The 19,736-nt window shown below is 46.4% G+C and overlaps 1 pseudogene; it reads left to right on the top strand.

Annotated features, from left to right (window-relative positions):
• The first annotated feature begins 14,172 nt into the window (after nucleotides 1-14,172).
• Nucleotides 14,173-19,736, top strand: part of LOC142580103 (cytochrome P450 4c3-like) — a 55,807-nt pseudogene continuing 50,243 nt past the window's right edge.

The raw sequence follows: 19,736 nt of genomic DNA, 5'->3' as shown, positions 1-19,736 counted from the left end.
TCAGGTTTTTAAATTGAATAATACAAAGTGAACCTGCCCACATTAAAGCTTCAACCACAAGAAACACATTCCTGGCGGATTGTTGACGCTAGCTGCCATCGTCAAGAACGATGAGATGCTGGGGTTGATGCTCTAGATGCTGAATTGTGCCCACGTCAAATCAAATAGCCGGCCAAAAATATCTTGGAAACTTGTTCCTTGTGGTTGGGCCTTAGCAATCCCTATGCCACAGGTAACCATAAAGCAGTTGCACAGCTGCTAATGGATCTAAGTTAAGGCATTGATAATGAACAAATAAACCTCTTAACAGCATTGAAGTATACAGGCATATTGCTAACGGGGCTCTGGAACAATAAAAGTTTCACATCACCGGTTTGTGTCAGTGTCTACTGGTAGCTTGTAGATACACTGAAACCCGATTATAACAAACTGGCCTATGCACTAAAAATAGGTTCATTATATCAGGTAATTCTTTAAATCCAAACGCGCCTATAACGAAAGGAAACAAACTTTTGTATTGTGTTTGTCCTACACGAATTTGTTGTCCTCAGTGGAAAAATTAAGTCAGAGTTACCTGCATTTTTGTAAACAAAACCATGCATAGTAGACAGCAATCTTTAGCCTTAAACAGCTTGCCAGTCACTCAAAATAGAGACTCGATAGGAGCTTGCTTGAAGTACACTGCTGGTATGTTTCCGAGTATTCCAACATTTAGGCACAATTTAAAAAAAAAGTAAGAAAAAAAGGCCTCTGTTACAAGTGAGTGTTTTGCATGAGTATCAGTCAGGAAGTTTTGTGAGTGCAATATACAGGATAATTCACTTTATGCTGGTTTGATATAGTCAGGTTTGGCTAAAGCTGTTCAAAGAGAAAAATGCTACGTACTACAAGTGTGGATTTTTTCCTTGGCACTAGCCAAACATGAGTTAGAGCACACAATTACTTTTTTATCCATATTATCTGGTAAAAGGCGAAGGCATTCCCTGTGAAAGGTTTTTGAACAATATGCACAAGAAATGTACAGTACTTTTCTGCCATACAGCGGTTGCCTGCATACACAATGCAACTCATAAATACAGTCTTTTGGCCGCACACGAGTAGTGGGAGAGCTTGTCAGTGGAAAATCTTCCATGTTGCCTTTCTGTATGCATTTCAGCAAATGTCTGTGCAGCATACTCTAAGGTTTAACTTTTCTGGTCTCCTATCTGATGCTAAATAATACATATTTGCAATTGCAGACAAGCCACAGTCAAGCGTGTTGCATTGCTTTTGTGCCCCTTTAGTGCAAATGGTCAGCGTTGGTGACTGCAATTTTAGCATGTAACAGATTTGCCTGATGGAATCAGAAGGAGTACCTTGGTCAATTGAGTCATATACAAAGACTGTGTTTTCATCAGCGTGATTTCGGGCATGCAAGATTTGAATAAAAGGGCTTTTTACTTTAGTAAATAGTAAACGATGGCTAAGTTGCACATCTTGAAAGCCATCCCAGTGAGGAAACTTTTCATGAATCAAGTATTGTGCTACGTTAATCACGCTGTCTGATATTGAGGTGCCCTGTACTAAAGCATTTAAACCGGCATCTGAAAGAGAGTAGCGTTTGCAGACATTTAACATGTCTGCTGTCACCATTGCAAGGCTTACCATTTGGTTTTGCGATGGCAAAAACTTGCGCTCAACAGCTTTGACTTTCTTTGGCGGTCCTCTTCTTGCTTTTACCAAAGGTACAACAAGTTTTGTACTATTCGAATGCTGCAACTGCTTGTAGTAGTCAATTGGGGTAATGGAGCTGGTGTACCTTGTAAGCTAACTGTAATTTGATTACTAGGAAACGTGTTTGAGTTTCTGAAGAATGCCTCGCATGACGCAAGTTTTTCCATTAGCTCCTTCTCACCACTATTAGATAATACATTAGCCACAGTCTTGGACATTTCACAAAGCCTCTTGTAGGTGTAAGAATACTTTTCTTGAGCAGTGTCGAGCTTCACAGATGGCAGCAGCTGAATGCTGCTTGTCACCACTGGTGTGGCACTTGAGACCATGCAGCTGTCACTCAGGAAATGATCCTTACACCACCTGTCCGGTATGCATGCTTTGTCAAAAAGGTCTTGCTGGGCAAAATGGCGAGCTGCTATTATGTGTGCACAAGGCAAACTGTACTGATTATAAAAAGCACACATGCAACGCATCAGGCATAATGAAACACTGTGCTCAGAACTTGCTGAAGCCACTACATAAGAATTAGCAGTGGAAGTAACCAGATAACCTACTTCTTTAAACCGTTAATACTGCTCAAGTACGTTACTTGTGGCCTCAGAAGTGCAATTACAGGCCAAGTCTAGTTGAAATGGCTCACTGACATCATTTACATTTAGTTTCAGCTTCATTTCCTTAAACTTGGAAAATTTTAGAGATAAGAAATCCTTCCAAAAATAACTTACTAATGCTTCTTTGGCTTGAACCAAATGCATGCTTGAAGTGAGTTAACTTTTAATCTTTTGATTGTGACACTCATTGCGATTATTCGTGTTATTACCAAATGTAGGAAGTTTCTGCCGATATACATGTACCCACATTTCTTTGCAGGAGTGCCAGTTCTGCATGTAATAAGAAATAAAATCTTTAGACGCCATACCTTCGAGCTCAGCAAGCCTGTCTAAGTAATCCTGTACAGTGAAGGAATAAACAATTTTTTTAACAGACGGAGTAATTGATCACGCTGCAGTCTAGCTTTCTCATTGACTTTTTGCTGAAAGCATTGCAGCACATGCCATGTACACAACAAAATTTCAGAATTAGGAAGAATCTTGGTGAAAATGCGTAGCTCGTTCGTGTCTTTATCTACCATGACTACTCTGCAAGCAGATACAATAAACGGGTTAAACTCTGCAAACTTGGCAAATATAGCCTGCAACAATTTCAGTCGTTTCATTTCGCAAAAAGGCATAACACACAGTTCTCCCACGACCTGCATCATCTTCAACCAATATAGAGTACAAGATATAGCCTTCAATGTTTACTTTATATGTTCCATCAATAAATGAAATCTCTCGGTACTTTTCCAAAATCTCACGCATGTGCGTTGTCTGAAATAGCACAAATTGCAGGTTATTACTTTGGTTCTTTTCATAGTGAATGACCCAGTTTAGATTATTTGCTAACAAGGTGTCGATTTTTTCTAAAACCATTTCTCCGTGAGCCTGCCCGTTGCGAATAGAAATAGAAAACCTTTGCTTGTAATTGTTAACATCTTTTGTAGTTAATTTCTTGCCCGTTTTCTGTTCGACCAAATTCTTAAAATACTTTGGGCCAATATTACATTTGGCAAAACCAAAGAATTCTACCTTATCTGCATCGTTTAGAAGCCTGCTTTAAGGATACAAGTCATAATACTTCGTGGCGTGATTAGGCTTAGCTAGCAACTTGGTTATTTTGTAGTGAGGAGTAGGTGATTTGCACAGGCTTACTGAAACTGACATTTCGCAACCAGTACCACTGTACTTGCTTGGATCGCTTTCCTGTGCCTCTTGGTGTTATAGCACGACCATGAACACAGCTATATGAAAACCTAATATACTCAAACTCTTTAGATTTTGTTGCAAATAGACTTCTATGAGACCTATTTATTGTGACTATGTGCTTGCCCTCCCTGCACCATTCATCAAAGCTTTGCCTAAAAGAAATAAAATTATTAAATGTTGCATTTAAATAAACTTTGCTGCCTCCACCATGCAATAAAGTGACAGTGTTAAGAACTCTGGTTAACTCTGGTTGTGTTAGCACCAGCTCCTTTACAAACAGCCTTGGCATCAGAGCTGGCAGGCCTGCAGCTGGATGTGAAAGCAGCCTCACAGCACCTACGTGGCGTGGGAGCAATGCACGCAGCTTTGTCAAGGTAACCAGCCTCTGTGCCATGATTGGTCGTCATCTGCCCTCCATCTTGCATTGTTTCTGACCTACAGCATTTGCAGACAATGACCTCATTTGGAACACCATTTATGGCAGGTCTGCACTCAGCCATAGCAACTACCAAGCAGTCTTTATTCTGCCTGCTAGCCACATGCTGCACCTTGCCAAAACTATCACAAATGGCGTCATGAGGGGCACTGGCTTGTCCTTCAAGCTTGCTACCAGAGACAGCAGAAGGAGCAGACTCAGACTTTATACTATCAATGCATGTCTGTTTCTGGCTTACAACTGCTCTCAAAGGTGAAGCGAACTTCAAGGACTTGCCAGCTGTCACAGCAAGAACTTTGCCTTTCCTGTCTGCAGCCAGGTCACAGCTCCATTCTTGCTTCTGCAATGCTGCAGCCTTCCGCCTCCTCCTCCATACTACCAGTTTCCACTCCCTGTCGCCACAGTGGGAGACAGCCTCTGGCACAACTGCTTCTTGAGCACTGGCCTCTCCTTCCCCCACAGGTGAGCACACAACAGGAGCGCTCTCATGCTTTTGTGTGGCTCTCCTAGTTTTCCAGACACAAGTGGTGCTTGCACCTCGACCAGGGATCATTGGCTCAGCAGACCTGCCCTCGGTTTTTCCCCTACTTGGTACACTTGTGCCATGGAAAGTGGGGGAAGGCAGGTTGTCCCAGGTGAACCAAGCCTTGCTTCCCTTGTAACGGACACGGACAACGCCAACAAATGAAAATCCAGCACCTTGAAGGGTTCTGGTAGGCTGGTTGGTGCCGGGCCTCTTCAAGGGAGCAGTGCTGGCTTTCCAGACAGGAGCTGGTGCTGTGGAAGGTCCACTTGCTGCTTGCGAAGAAATTAAAATATGCAAAGCAAGCGGGGGAAGTGAGCCTCGGAGATGGCAGGGATGCTCTCCTGCCGAGTCCAACTGGTCCATGAAGAAGGTGCCTGGGTCTCCTTGTAGGACTGCTGGATGCGGCTTCTCTCCAGATGGATGGACAGGGTGAAGGCCCCCTGGTACAGGAAGTCTGCCAGCACCTTGTTACCAAAGCGGCTCGGGTGGACACCATCTCTGCTCAAGCAACTGGGCCAGTTGTCCACGAGACCACCCAGGAATGTGTAGCCGCACTCGTGGCAGTACTGCATCAGGGCAGTGTTGATCTTTTTGTAGTTATCATTCAGGTCATGCAACCATGAGGACTGAGCTTCCAATGAGCTGTACTGATTCTGCCCCCGAGGAAGAATGGCAGAAAAAGCTACATGCATTATGGAATTTCTCTCAATGATCCTCTGAGCGAGCTGGCGATACTTGTCCATGCACACGCTGACACTGTCAACAGTGTTGTTAGTGCCAACGCGCACAATGACAACATCAAAACCAGCTAGCTTGTCAGCTATCATTGACAGCAAATGCTCAATCCTTACTTCTCTATGCGCGGCAACACTGACTGACAAACTACGACGCGATGGGAAATACTGGTCCGCGTATTTCACCATCGAGTCACCGGCAACCAAAACACGTGTCATGTTGCAAGCAGTGCAATCTAAAATGACACCTAGAAGAAAAAAAAGACTGCGAGAAAATAAATCTGAGCTTTTTCACAAACGAAAGGAGGCTACCTTCTCGTCAGCACTATATATATACGTTGAATCCGAGAAATCCGCGCTAGGGTTGAACAAAGCAAGCAGTCGCGAACAAGGACAGCAAGATCGGCAAATACGCGACAAACACAATCAAAATACCATCAAAATATTTATTGGAATAGATATAAATAACGCTAGCAAATATTAAATAACCCTGCAAAGCAGCTTTCGCGCATATAAAAGGATGATGTCAAAGGCTTGCGAGGATGCAGCAGAACCAGGCCTTGGGTCCAGCACCAGCGGCAGCAGAAAAGCACGACCCGCAAGCGCGGTTGACGGGATGCGTACTGAATGTCACGTGCGAACAAGCAATCAAACCACGCGCCCTCGAAAAAACGGAAATACGTGCGCATGTGACGTTGACATTTAGTGACGTCACCTCCGTGCGTGGCAGGAGTCGATTTTGTGTGGGGTCGTCTGGGGAGCACCGCGTTGCACCAGTCTTTGCCTAACTGTAAACTCCCAGTCCCGTAGAAACGGAGGGCGCTGAGGACTTGCTCTTCGACGGTGAGCGAATGAAGCCCGCCACGCTGTCTCCACAGACGAGAGTCTTAGCCTAGCTCGGCACACAGCCAGCGCACTGATGTCTTAGACAGGCGAAAATGACGCTGAAACTCCACGGCGGTCATGTACGTGAACGGGTCCAGACGGTCATACTGACGCTTGCTGCCGCTGGATGCAATGACAAGGCTGCTGCTACCGCCGCCATGTTCCCGAGTTGAACTCAGAGGGGGTTTCGCCATGGGTTTCGCGATGTACGAGTTTAGCACGAGTTCGCCTGTCACTCAAAGCCAGAGGTCACGCCCCGCGCAAGGCATGTAACTCTTGTGCGCGCACCCACCACGGTTGGGCCACGCCCAACTTATTTTTCGGCAACAGCGACGCGGTGCCGAGCTGAGAGGCATCAACAATCTTGACCGCCGACATAAAACACGAACAACGCACGGTCATCGGTGATGTACTCAGCACCACTATGAAACACAAAGCGTTGACTGTCGCTGGCTTATGCATATATCTTCCCGGGCTGAGATGGCCCCACAGCACGGTTTCACTTCCTGCATTGTGGCGACGTAGCGCACATTAAATAATTATCAGCACGTCACTGTAGCTGCTTGCAAGGCGTCGATGCGCCGAGGGGGACGACGATGCCGAGGAGTGCGTATCGCAGCAGTGGTTTGAGATGGCTGCTCTGTCATCGGTGATGTATCGGAGACACAGCGTCGGAAGCACGATCAGCGTCCGAGAATCGCTCGCTTTTCTAGGCACAGTGCAATGGCATTTTTCCATCACAAGCACTGCGCACTCAACAGTTCCAACACCTTCCCCCGTTCGAAGTCTCATTTCACAACTGCACAGAAGAGCCCTCATCTGCCAAAATGCGATTGTGGCGGTGTCGTTACGACATCTATCTGCGATCGCTGCTGGCTGCAGCAGAGGTAATCCGCAAGCACCTTGGAGTGCACAAAACACTCAAATACTGCGTACATGCGCTCAGGGGCACTTTCACAGGGCAAGCGATTACAAGCGATGAATTGTGTCGCTGGGAAGCACGCACTTCGCAATGCATCGCAGAGGCTTCGCGCACAAAGATAAACTGGTACATTTTCACTGAACTGCGGCACTACGGACTGCTACGGACTCTAAAATAACGTACCGCCATTTTGCAGCGACAGCCGTTGCTCCCGTATCTATGACTAGTGCGTTGTTTTTAGTTGGTAAAGCGGGGGCCTTAATAATCTAGTGAAGCGCCTGCGATGAACAGCCATACCGCGGCGCTGCGTTTCTATTCCCCTAATAGAAAAAGAGTGGTGATGACTGACTTTATTGAGAATAGCGCTGCAGCGCCCCTAGGCGACTTCTCACCGTATAAACTCCCTCGTGCGTGCGACCCCCTTTAATGTATTCGTTTCTAATCTTTCGCATCACTGCCGCCACACGCAGCAAGAAGTGCAAAATTGAATAATTTGCTCGATCTCCGTGTGTCATCAGAAATTTGTAGCATTCAAAACGAAAAACAGATACTTAAAGAAATAGAAATGTTTGTCATTTTATTTATTGTATTTTAACGTATTCGTTTGAGCGAAAGTGTAGGTGCAAGAATGTGCCGCATGTACCCTGTTCGCATTCGATGGAGCATAGAAAGATAGTGCCCGAGAAATGAGGCACACCCTTGACGCGCACGGGAAAGGCGTGGCATGCGGCTCACGACAAGTGTGCAGACAGACAGCGAAACAGTTACGGTATTGCTAAGCTGCGATAATCCGTTGATAACAATACGCGGCGCTGGCGCGTTTCTCTGCGCTTGAAACGTGGAAGCAGCGTGCCGCGAAGGGTGCGCTCATGTTGTCACACACGGCTTCTTGACAACTTTTTTTTTTTTTGCCTGCAGCTTTCGCGCGTTCCAGGCTATCTCCGTTCATTGGCTGCCGTCGAGCAAACTCGGCTAAAACGCGAGTGAACGAGAAACTCCCCGCATCCTGCATAGCGCCCATGTTCACATGTTTAACCGCGGCTCTTTTTTTTCTCTTTTTTTTCCTGTGCGGTGCATTGACAACGCGGCGGCGTTGCGCCTTCCGCATTAGACGATTAACCGAAGTCACGTGACATGGTGAGTGACGTAGCTACCAATGCGTTGTACGTCAAGGCATTCACGCGTGTGACCTTGACATTCTGGATGGCAACGCAGATTCTTCGTGAGGGAGAGAGCGCGGCGTTTGGTTTGAAATTTCAGCTGTTCTCGTCGTGGGCACGCAGCGTTGTAATACTCTGCCGACACGGTCGTCAGCGCGGGATGTATACGCTGTGCTTTTCTGCTTAAAATGACCGAACCTGGCGAAGGGCCCTTTAAAATCGAATATATCTGTGAGTATGACCCCTTCTGCCTGTATTCACAAAACATGGGCGCGATCAGAGATATTTTGTTCGATACGCGTTCTGTTCGGTTGCTGCAACGTCACAAAGTTGCAGTATGCAAAATTTGTGACAGCGGGGCGGAGAGAGCAGCCAATCAGAAAGAGGTGACCTCCCCGGAAGCTTACTTCCGTCGTTTGTCGTCTGCTTGCAGACAGTATATACTACAAAACAACATGTTTCTCATCTTCCAAATGAATGAAATCTTTATCTTAAAAAATGTATTTTTTCTTCTCAAGCCCAAACACGTTTTCAAATAGTAGTACGTGTGTATACTGCAATTTATAACTATTAGTTTCTTTGCGTCGTCCCTAGATGGTGTAGCGCACAGCGACAAGAAAAAAGAAAGAAAAACGACGGGAAGAGCGGCGCACTTTTCAAGAGGCAGCGACAACATTCCAGTGGCTCGCTGGCACCGATAATGGTGTCGATTTCTCTGTACAACCAACGAATTATTTGTTTCGAGAAACAAAAACGACGCCGGAATTCACTTTCTGCCATTTCATACAACGCGTTTCGCACCGCCACCCGCTCTCCTCCTTCCTCTAAAAACGCCTGCACAACAGCATAAGTTCCTAACGGAAGCGCCATTTTCTCGAATTAAACTATGGATTGGATCCAAACGTGACATGCCGCAGCCGCCGGTTAGATCCAATCCAATCCAGCAGACGCGCCATGAAAAGTCGTATGATCGCTCGAAACTTCCCAGCTCCCGTCGGGTTCGGCGCCTAGCAGACGAAATGCTCGGTGGGAGGATGGTTTACAGGAGCGTGTCTTCATTTGACGTCACCAAAAACATGGCCGCGCCCCGCGGCTCGCGACGTCGGCGCGGAGTAAGCCAATCGCGCGCACCGGTACCTGAACGAATGCGCCGAACAACCATCTCCGATCGCACCCCATGTTGCACGTGAGAGCGTTTCTCAATTGGCCGACGTTCGCACGCCGGCCGTTATCATCTAACAAGATACTGACCCTGATTTTTTCTCCTTCCACACCGTCAAACGGAAAAATAGGATGCTTTCGAACGACAGCGAGTCCGACTGAACCTGTGCATCTCATTGTAAAGCGGACGCAGCAGTGACCACGTAAGCGTCGGCAACAGCGTCGGGTCCGGCTTTAGGCTTCGTGTTTACACGCCTCTTCCTGTGCCGACTACAGTTACGTGTGCGTTCCCAGCTTTTGTCACCGTCCCAGTTCGTTGCCTCACACCGTGTTGACAATGCACGGCCGCCAGCGGCTTGCGAAATAAAATTAAATGCAATCGTTGATTTCAAGGTGGCCTGAGCGCTAACGAGCTGCGGGAAGTACAATTGCAGCTGAAAGACCAGCACGCAAAATCAGTCCACTCTTTTAATTAAATGAAATTAATTTAAATTAGACCATATCTTTTTTTACTCATGCGTGCCTACTCAATTTTGCCGCATTTCTCAAACGGCAGCGCAGGAAGCGTTGGCAAAAGCACTGACACGTTATTTTGTTGACTGAAATAGCAAGGCATGTTAAAAATGTTGGCGCTACATAAGCGCTCCCTAGGAGAACATGTAGGTGGAGGAGAGTAGCGGGCATTACATGCTGCCACCAGGACCCATACATCGCATTTGTCGCGAAAAGAGAGGTGCGAGAGAGCAATAGTGATTCTAAGAAACAGCTAGCTGTGTCGGTAAGAGGCGTTGCAGGGCCCTCTTAATAGCAAGAAGCTGTAACAAATACTGTCTATTAGTATTTGGAGAACTTAACGCTGACCTTCCTGCTCCTGAGCACACCAAACATGTTGTAATTATCTAGGTTGATTTAAAAGAATGAGAGAAGATGAAATGAAGGTGAATTGAAGCTACATAGCCTCGCCTTGCCGACCGCCGCTTGCTCCTGCCAACGGATTGCGTGCAAAGTGCCAGCGCCACACGGGCCATGGACAGCAAGAAAACTTGGAGGCCGCGGAATATTCGTTTGCGATGTCATGTCGCGCACTGACTCACGGTCCATCAGTCAAAGCAGCGCGCACTTGCGGCGCGAATGCTCTGCGAGTGGCCATTTGGGAGCGAAAGAGGGCGAAGCGTCGTTGGTGGTTTTTCAGTACCACGCCGCTCCACACAACGTCGTTCGAGCGGTAACTATACAACGAGCCGGACGCCGATATTTTGTTGCATCTTTAAGATCCGACGCCATAATTATCTGAGGATACATTCGCTACAGTTCGTTCGGTCGAGGTAGCCGAGTCGCTTGCTGTGCTCGCTGGCTCTACGTTCGGTATATGTATACTTCGCTGCACCTATCTCGCACAACCCTGCCTTGACATTTTTGTTCTTGTTTTGTTTTCGCTCACGTCGAAGTTTACAAGTCGAATCAACGTTAGGTTCGGTATCTGAGCGAGTAACATACGCAAGAATGTACTTTCTCCTTGTGCACAAGACGATGTGTCTGCATGTGTGCCACTCGCTCGAATGTGCGAAGCAGGAAGGGTATGCCCATGGAAAGCCATGATTCCGGGGTCACAGCTCTAAGTGAACACAGAGAGCACGCATACGTGCCAAACTCCCCTGATATTGGCGGCGAGGAGTTACGGAGTCGCCATCTATCGGAAGCGCCTCGCTGGCGTAGTATGAGGGATCACGCGGCGCGATCCTCATAGGTTTTGCTGCCAGCGCTCACTGAAAAAACCACGCGCGAGCTCTCCCGGACATTTCTGTAAGTACTTTCGAAACGAGAGAAGTTTTTTACTGTCTAAATAATAATCTTGGGCAAACTGAAAGCACACAATCGTTTACAGACCCTATCTGTTTACCGAATACGTACAGTAAATGCCACTGCGAGCGGTCGCCACGGTGGAGTCTCCCGAACCGGCTTCTTGCGTGAAAGGTAGGTAAACGCTGAGAGCAACCTATGTGAAATATGTTCTTATAGTGTTTGTATAACTAAATGGAGCGTAATAGAATGACGCCTCAATGCAGCGATCGCGCAGATTCGCAGCGACCGACTGCGCGTCTGCATGCTCGTCCGCGCACTGTTTCGCTTTCTCTGCGCGCGCAGTTTTCGCACCATGCCATGAGCTTTAGGCCGCAGAATATGAGCATTTGACAGTATACAAGCAACCATTGTTGCGTGGGAGCTAACAGAGCTGTTCAAAAATAATTTCATTGTAGAGACTTCGACGCTACAGGGACTGTGATGGACCATCGCGACGATTCAATCTTTTTTTTTCTTCTAAATTCTTTGACCTTTCAATATTATTTCTCGAGTTGCGTCGCACTGTGTGCTTATCGATGTTCTCAGCGTGCAATTTCCCGCTGCTCCTTTTTTGTAATCCAGTGCATTAATTCATAACACAGACATGACCATATGCCGTGCTTTTTTTAAATGTGCTTCTTACCGCTGCCTTTCCACTCCACTGAACTTGCCAGTATCTATAGCATCGACAAGTTCATAGACCAAACCGTCATGACATCAGTCGTGCAGCAGACTCGGACGAGCGTCTCATTGCGCGTTTTTCGAACATCGCAGACCCGACGCCGTAGCAGAAATCTTCCTCGCGTGTGTGCTTGCTGCATACTCGAGTTGTAGCCGATGACTGTTTGCCGGTTTTATGTTTCGCGAGCCAAGCTTCACGCGCTTCTTGTCCTGCGGCTACGTGTGGATAAGGCTGACAACGGCCTCCGTTACGTGCGTCCGGCCCTGCGGCACCGAGCAGTAGCCTACCATGTTGCGCGCCTTCAAAGGCAGCCACTACCTATTGTAGTGCTTTCAAGCGTTGTAAAGGAGACACTCGTAGTGGGAAACTCGTTTTCAGCTCGCTTCGGCGCTCCCGAAGCAGCCGACGAGGCCTCTATGTCCACGTGATCCCTCCTAGCTTTTCCAGTGGTGGAGCTCGAGGCCAATACCAGTTTTCTTTAATTTTGAGTTTGAACAGATTTTTCTTTTTTTATATATATGCGTATGGGCTGCTAGCGCAATGGTGCTCCTTGAGTTTCCCTACTCCCAATGGTGGCAGTTAATTTCCACGATAAATTGAAAGTGATAATAAGTAATCAATAATTATAAGAAAAAAAGAATCACCAATAAATATAGCTTCCCGAAACAACATTAAGGTGCCTGTTGCGATTTCGGAATTACAGCTGATGAGTTCGCCATGCCTATTCACTTAGATGTGCGTATTTCCGAAAATGTCACCAATCTTTAGATATCCGATGCCAAAATGTGCTACCAAATGCATGGGTGTTCTAGGTAAGCTTGTCCTTCACTGTTTAAAAAGACTTTTTGTTAAAAGAAGCGGAACAGCAGTGCACTTCGTCACAAGTTTGAGCGTGTTCATCTCAACATTGGTGCGCGTTTTAAAATACGTGGCAATTGGACTTGCGCTGAGAACTGCTGCGCCGGCTTCATTCCCTCACTTGCGACGTTTACCCTGAACTGTTAATTTTAAAAGTTATTTAATACCATTTACACCATCAACCCACCTATTGGGAAGTTGGCGGCATGTGACCGCCAGACTCCTATTCGATTTGCATGGTGTTTTATTTGTCTCGGTTCTTGCATAGCAAGCATTGCGGTCTGTACGAACCTCTCCCAAGCAACGCATCCTGCAAAGCCGGACGCTGGTTGGGGCGCATCATGCCGTAGAAAATTCTGCGCGTCCGGTGGTGGGGATGGAACCACGCACATCCCGCAGCCGAGCCCGGCGTCCAACCCACTGGGCCATGACTGCGTCCACGACTGTGGTATATTAAATTATACTAAATATTTTAATTATCTAGGTATATATAGCGATTGTTCCAACAATTACTGTCCGCCTCCTGTGGTAATAAAACTCAGACAGTAGAATTATGCTTTTTGCTAGCCGATTTCCGAAAAATTTGATTCCGATTTTAAGAAAAGAAGCACGTGGTATTTCTAAACTTAAGCGCATAATCAGAAAAACATTTCCCACCGTGATTTTTTAAAGAAGCAGCTAACGTAACAGTTACGAACGCTCGCATTTCCAAAAGTGATGTCGCGGAATTTGACCCTCTAAACCTTCACACGTTTCTCGTACACATGAGATAAAACGGCAGTGCGAGAACTGGCGCCTTTTTCGGTATACTTAGGTATGAGGAGGCGTTCCATTTTATGTCGGAAGTAAACGCATAGCGTTGTGATGAGATTGACATGGACAGGTCTAAAAAAAAATAAAGAACAGTTGTCGAGGGTACTCTCCATGTTCAACTAACCGGCTGGCTCGTCCAGGCTGTTTTCATTGTTTTCAACATTTTGTATTTTCTTGCTGATTTTCATTCCTTTTATTTATTTATTTATTTATTTATTTATTTATTTATTTTGCTGAGCGTTTGCCGTCTTCGCTCGTACCGCGACGGTTACCACACGAATCAACCTATAACTACGACGCGACAGCTTCGCTTTAGGATGATTTGCACGTTTCGACGCTTTTTCGCACCATTTCTTTAAAACGTCCATGCCAGCTAGGCTGCGTAATGAATTTCTCGATCACAAATCATCAGTGATTCTGGCTGGGGCTGAATTTTCGCTGGGCCGTCCCCTACCCTATGAATTTGTGCTAACTCGAGCACCACCTACTATCGGCCGCACGGCGCTTCGGGCTGCGTAGTTCGACCGACCGAATCAGGAGGGAGCCTCAATCCCACGTGTCTAACCCCCATCTTGCGCAATCTTTCGTCGCGCAGAGGCAAAATATCAGCCAAGGGCCTCCGCGAATGGCACCGTGGCCCATGCGTGTCACGTGTGGCGCCTGCCCTGTTGACGGATGCATTATCGGAATTTCGCTTGAGCTCAATGACGATGTGAAGCCGGCTCCTTTCACCGCCTCGCTGTCTGGTTCCAGCTGCGAGGCGGCAAGCAGCGCCATGGGTGCTGTCTTTTTTCACTGGCTTGGCGATGTTCTGCCGGCAGTACTCGCATCATTCGCGCTCTATTGCGGGGCCGTCGTTGTCGGTGCGTTTGCCTGCTTGGTCGGCCTCTTGTACTACATTAAACAGAAGCAGCGCCAGACGATGGTCTACATGGAGAAGTTTCCCGGGCGAACGGAGCCCATCCCCATGCTGACCACATGGTCGATACATCGGACCCTTTCCAAGGAGGCGCATCGTTTGGACGTCGGAACGCGTAAGCTCTCGCACTACTCGCGCGTTTCCTCGAGCAGTAGTGGCACGTCCTGCTTCTGGCAATTTGCCTCGGTTTCCATCTATTATCGTTTCATCAGCTGGCGCAGTCGTCCATCGCCTAGCGGAAACCGTAACATCCGTTAACATTGGATCTTCTGTCTACGCCGGCTGATTTGATCACACTGCGTGGCTTCAGCGTTAATCACATTCAGCCGTGTCGCGTTGCGTAAGCCAACGAGGCACCAATATTGATTCTGTACGTGTGCGCCTCTATGAGCTGTCTTTTGTTTTTGCTAACAGATTTGTTCCAGCTGTCCGCCGGATTTTCTCGGATGTACCAGAAACATGGCATGCTTCGATTTTATGACGCTACTCATCCCATTCTAGCAGTGTTCAAAGCTGATCATATTGAGGTAATTATAATATCAGTATATATTGTGACCGAAATCACTGTGAGTGATGTAAGTCTCAAGGTTCTACTTTTTTTAGGAACTTTTGACAAGTACTACAATACTTAAGAAAGGTCATGAATACGACCTTTTAGGGCCATGGCTTGGAACTGGTCTTCTTACAAGGTAAATGCTTCTTCTATCGTTTCGTACTCTTTATTGCGTGCATACTAACTTTTCTTGCTAAAAACAGAAAGAGAGAATGGGAGGAGATTAAAACGACGTTATAGCAGCACACTGCTACTAAACAGACGAAATTTTGTGTGAAACTTTTTCTGTTTATTGCTATGTAAAGATATTTCATCTAGTGAAATTAATATGCATGGGGGATATCTGTATAGTCGCACCTTCCTACGTCTTGCATTATATGCATGCTCTGTGATTAACATCCCCGCAATGTCAAACTTCGTTGCCAGCCTTATCAGGGAAGGTTAAATTAACGAATCAATACTCAATAAAAACAATGCATTATCTCATCAGGCATCACCTATCTAACAGCTCCTTCGCTATTCACGCGCGCTGAAGTGGTTTCGTTTCCTTCAGGTTTTTTCTTTCTTTTTTATATTGTACAGTGTATGTACTTTGTGGCGCGCGGTTTTCTTGCACTGCTTAGTATATCGATGAAATTTGCCGCAGTTTAACGGAGGGTGAATGCCTCACAACAATGCGTGCAAGCAGCTGCACTCATTTAGAAACCTTGTTGCAAAATCTGTAAAATTCGGCATTTCGCCTTCATTTGAACAGTTTGCAACACTCGGCATCGGTGAAAACGCTGAAAAATTAAAAATAATCCATGCTCATAAATTACGCGTGCTCGGGCGCATAAAGCGTACGCGCAAGTAGCACTTGCAATACCGGTGCTTTCACGTGCAAAACTGCGATCTGATTATGAGTTGCTCAATGCTAGGGAACTTCGGATTATCGTGACCACCTGAGATTCTTTAACGTGCACCCAAATATAAGTACGTGAGCATTCTTTCATTTATTTCCCGTCGAAATACGGCCACCGCTGCCAGCACCGAACCTACGACCTCGAACTTAGCAGCACCATGCCACAGTCACTAAGCCACCACGGCGAATATGGCAGTCGGTTGTATGGGTAATTTATTTAGTTGATATTGTAAATGTTCGCAACTTCCCTCGCCTCACTGTGTAATCAACCTCAGTGGCGTAGCCAGAAACTTCGTCCGGGGGGGGGGGGGGGGGGGGCTCACGTTGCAGCTTGGCCTCCTCCTTAAGAGGAAGCTTTATCTCGAATGCTCCTATCTAAATGCATGTAGAAGGTGAATTAGATTTTCTCGGCAACCACTGCACAAGATTTGATGAGGTTTGTTGCATTTGAAAGAAAAACTTAAATTCTACTGTCTTCGGGTCTCGAATTTTTCCTTTGAGTTGTAAATTTTTTAATAGAGATACGCACAAATTTCAAATTTTCATAAAACGAAACTATCACGTTTAAAAATCTGTACTTCAACAATGAAAAAGAATATCACAGTTCTGTGAATCGCATCTAATAGTACATCTACAGCAGACAAAATTGATATGTTACAAATGAATCTCAAACAATTTAGCATTATCGAAATAAGGCTTTTGCAGAACCCTTGTGCAACACGTAACTAATTCACGTACGACACAAATTGAGATACCGAATTTGACCGCTTTGACTCTTTTAATAGATGCCGTTTGAAGAACCGCGATATCTCTTTTTGATGAAGAGCTTTTAGTTTGTAAACGTCGTGCTTCTATTTTTTTCGCACTTTCAAATTTTTCAAAATATTTTGAACAAAATTCAGGCCCTAAATCAAACTTCCGTTTCCAACAGATACTAGAAGTTAACTTTCTCAAATTCAACAAATTCCATTAAAAGTGTTCCAGGGGTTATCTCAGAAAAGCGTTTGTGCGTTTTACATTTATTTGAATAGGCCGCGTCGGAGTTGGGCCCGAGCATCGGCGGGCCCGAGCATTCGATCCTGCGACTTCGTGCTACACAGCCCAACACCATAGCCACGTCGTGGAACAAGATGACCCCATTTGTCAATTTTCCACGTCGCTTGTTTTTGATTGCTACACGCAGCCGATCCGGCGTTTCACAATATCGGAAATGATTGATAGTCTCTCCGGCTTGAAAAATTCTATCAGTAATGGCCCCTGACGATCAAAAAAAATGGTAAACAACTCCTTTCCGGCGGGAATGACGGCCTTTGCTCTCTTTGGGGGCGGTGAATTCGAATGTTTCCACTGTAAGCTTTGCTGACATGTTTCAGGCTCGTAGTAGTGGCACCATGGTTCGTCCCCGATCACAATTGCAGACAAGAAGTCGTCACCCTCATCGTGATACCGCATCAGATGAGTCAAGGCAGCTCAGAACCTTCTTCTGGCGGTGGTTCAAAATCTTGGGCATCCATTGCGCACCCAAGAGCCGATGACCAAGATGTTCATGAATTATGGTGGGAACCGAAGCGCGACTGATGGTCACACGCTCTGCCAGTTCATCGATGTTTATCCTCCGTTCTTGTCTCATCAGCTCATCAACTTTTGCACTTGTGTTGGGGATGATTGCACGATGGCTTTGGCCCGGTCTTGGATCGTCTTCGCAACTTTCACGTCCTTTTTCAACCGTTTGCTCCAATGCTTCACAGTGGCCAATGAAATGCAATGTTCAACGTACACGGCAGCCATACGGCGAATAATTTCCTTTTGGGAAACACCTTCAGCTGTCACAACACTCACGACTTCCCACTTATCAAGTTCTGAAATGTCCATTACGTCATACAACCATGTTCAATCCAGTGTATGAGAGCATTAAAGAACATTTACTCTCACATCTGCGTGTCACTTTTGTAAATGAAAGATGCCTGTGTGCTTCGCGCATGCCTCGCAGATAATGAAAAGAACCATTATTGCGCGGGGTGGGTAGGCTCACTTTCTTTTAACTCGCCCTCGTTCATTAGAAATGCGAAGATACAATGAAAAATACAAATGTTTGATAAAGGGCAAAAAAGTGTCACTGGAAACGACATTCACTGCACGTATGCACAAAACCTCCCAACAAGATATTTAAATATACGTATAAGTCTCCAATAAATTTACGTATCTAAGACAAAGTCACTGTATATAATGCCTCAAACAAGGCAAATAAACATGCCGCGCAATCACAGATTCACAGAATCGTAGATCTCGCCCCCATTCCACCCACTCTGTCCGATGTATCGCGTGCGATGGAAGGCGGCACGCTTGCTCCCCGCTTTTCTCCTTTGCGCACGCAAGACTAAGCCACCATCGTCGGCTCACCCATTCCACCCCCCCCCTACTTTTTCACTCGCACATACAGCATGTGGCGCGCGGTCACGACGTTATTGCCCTGACACTTCATACAAACGTGAGGGTGACGGTGACAGCAGGAATTAGCCTGGAGTCTTCATATAATTGCTATCATAACAATATCATAATAGTATCCGGCAACCGAGGAGTGCCATGGCCGATTACTTTCCGCAAAAGAAGTAACAAACTGTCACCATGCGACAATTCGCTGCGCCGCAACAATGTATCCTTTCTTTTTTCCTTTTGTGGGGCGGGGGTATCGAAATGAAAGAAAAAAAACGCGAAGGAAAGTATGTGGGTGACAATACAATGCCTACTTTGGGCACCTAATGTGGCTACCGAACGAATATCGAAGAAAACGTGAGACGCTTGGTCCACTGAGAACCATACGCATAGTGCTCGATATTTTACATAGGCGAGACAAGACATTCCGGAGAGGTTGCGCTCAAGCGAACACGGTGTAATCCGTCAAGTCTTCACAGTGATGGCGGTGATCACAGTGATAGCCAGAAGGCGTCCAAAACTCTGCCAGGCGAAAATTCACTCGGCCAGAGAAAACCACACGCGCACCGAAGTACGCCGCGCGGTCGTTTCGGGGCAAAACAAGAAAAACGCATGCGCTCTGGCTGGCTCTGGCAGCCCGCGGGTAGGGTAGCGAGAATTTAAAAAATTGAGAGGCTCAATGCGTCCTCACGAATAAAAGCCAAAGTAGAAAAAATAGTTACCCTGGCTGGCTTTAGTGTCTTGACATGGATGCTTTGGCGTAGGTTAAAAGAAATGTTGATATTTTTCATTCGACATGACGGCACCAATAAACCACCACAACGCTTCGTCTCATCGTATCTCGCTGCGTGTTTTGTCAACTTGTTTGATTTGGCTTGTCTCGTGTATGTTCCGATCTAAGACTTTAGAAAAGCCATTGCACCCTTGGCGTCAAATGTTTATAACAACATTAAGCCCACAAAGTTCCGGAATTGAAAATCTAAAGCACGACTTTGGAAATATCAATGCAACTTTCGCATCAAAAGTTTCTTAGAACGTTATAGCCATAAAGTGTCAGAATTGAGATCCAAGCGCACCCCATTCCACGGCCTCAGCGAGATGCCATGACGAGCTCGCTCGCCATTAAAAAGCCTTTGAAACTTTGTGCTTGGATAGGCCTCCTTGCTTTATGTGATTACCGGTGCATGGGCGTTGCCGCGAAATCCAGCACGATTTTGCAATGTTCGCGCTAAAATGTTTTTTCGGACGTGAAAAGGACATTCTAGACAAAATCGAGCATGATTTCCGGCGCCGGGGGTTGTTTTGGCCGGCGGCGCATGGACAGCACGAAAAAATTTCGGGGGGGGGGGGGCTGAAGCCCCATAAGCCCCCCCCCCCCCCGTGGCTACGC

Source organism: Dermacentor variabilis, chromosome 4, assembly GCF_050947875.1.
Source record: "Dermacentor variabilis isolate Ectoservices chromosome 4, ASM5094787v1, whole genome shotgun sequence".
Classification (NCBI taxonomy): Eukaryota; Metazoa; Arthropoda; class Arachnida; order Ixodida; family Ixodidae; genus Dermacentor; species Dermacentor variabilis.
The sequence above is the reverse complement of the archived record's forward strand: the minus strand, read 5'-3'. Positions and strand labels throughout refer to the sequence as shown.